We start from the raw sequence: 1467 nt of genomic DNA on the forward strand, positions 1-1467 counted from the left end.
ATACTTAACGAAAATACATTTGTTTATAGTGTTTTGGAAAGGTCTCGAGATAAGCTACAAGAATATGCAATAAAAAGTAGGCAGTTCCATTTAAAAAAGTTAATGTGATTTCGATCTGACCTTGGCGACGCCATCCAAGGTCAAACTGATAAGATCAGTAAATAGATCTTTTGAAACCCTACAACTTTTATCTGAAACATTTTTTTCTAAAATGCTTAGTTTTCGAGATATTTCACCGGTCCGGGACTTTTTGAACACCCTGTATATTTACTATAGTGTTGGTCCATATAATGACTGCTGGCGGTTATATGAAATTTTTTTATTCTAATTATATTTTAAGAATGTAAGGTATTGTGACGTGGCAGCCGTGGAGGCGCCCGTCTCAAGAACCCCGTACCGATTAGTGAAAATGTTTATCGCGTGCCGTGTCGCTAACGGTTTTTCGAGACCTTGCCGAGTATCGCGTTCCGTCGGATTGTTTGTTGTGAATATTTAGAACAAAGCGAAGAAGCGATTTTTGCGAGCGGAGCAGATGCGAAGGTCAGCGCGTCCCGAATTTTGTGCCCCTCGACGTCCCTTGCCGGCCATCAGGACGAGGAGCGGAGGACATCGAGGAGGGAGGATGCAGAGGACGACAACGAGCGAAGCCCTGCTCAGGTGAATCGCACTCTCGTACTTTGGTGATGCAAAAATATTATCGCGAATTATCGGGCACTCAGCGATAGAGAATATTCTATCGCTGAGAAGCTATCGTAGTTATAATACCGTATCGCGCTTAGACGGATCAGCTGTATTTACTTCTAGCGAAGCAGCCGTCGCGAGAAACCCGGCAGAAAAAAACGGGAGAGCCGGGAGAGACAACCAGGCGAACTCCCGACGTCAACACTGTCTCGAGATGAAAAGTGTCTCGAGACAATAGTACCGAAATCTGCCGATTCTCGACGATCGACGACCCCAGGACGAGGGGGCAGCGACGAGGGAGGATCCGCGAGGATACGCGATCCTCCCAGGAAGAAACAGCTGATAGCCTTAGCGCGACTACCGCCGCGCTCAGACGTACAAGGAGACTCCGACCGAATTATCGTGCGAGAGAGAGAGAAAGAAAGGGAGAGAGAGCAGAGAGAGAGAGTACGGGAGCGAGAGAGTGCGGCGTGAGAGAGTGCGGAGTGAGAGAGAACGAGGGAGCTGTGGGAACGCGAGAGAGCGGGGCGAGGGAGAGCGATCGGAGCAAGAGAGAGGACGGAGAGAGAGAGTACGAGAGAGAGAGGATCGCCGCCACTACCGACCTCACCGCCGTTATCGCCGAAGCCGCCGCCGACGCAAGGGTCGCCACCGAAAACTGTAAGACTGACCATCTGCTCTAAAATTGTTTGTGTCGCGCACCGTATCGTATCGTGTCGTGTCTCGTCCGCGGAGTGGTCGCGCGAGTAAAGAAGGTTCGCCCGAGGAAAGCGTCCTCGGGCTTCG

The sequence above is a fragment of the Odontomachus brunneus genome, unplaced genomic scaffold, assembly GCF_010583005.1.
Source record: "Odontomachus brunneus isolate Ranch 3 - 2012 unplaced genomic scaffold, Obru_v1 Obru_scaffold_366, whole genome shotgun sequence".
Classification (NCBI taxonomy): domain Eukaryota; kingdom Metazoa; phylum Arthropoda; class Insecta; order Hymenoptera; family Formicidae; genus Odontomachus; species Odontomachus brunneus.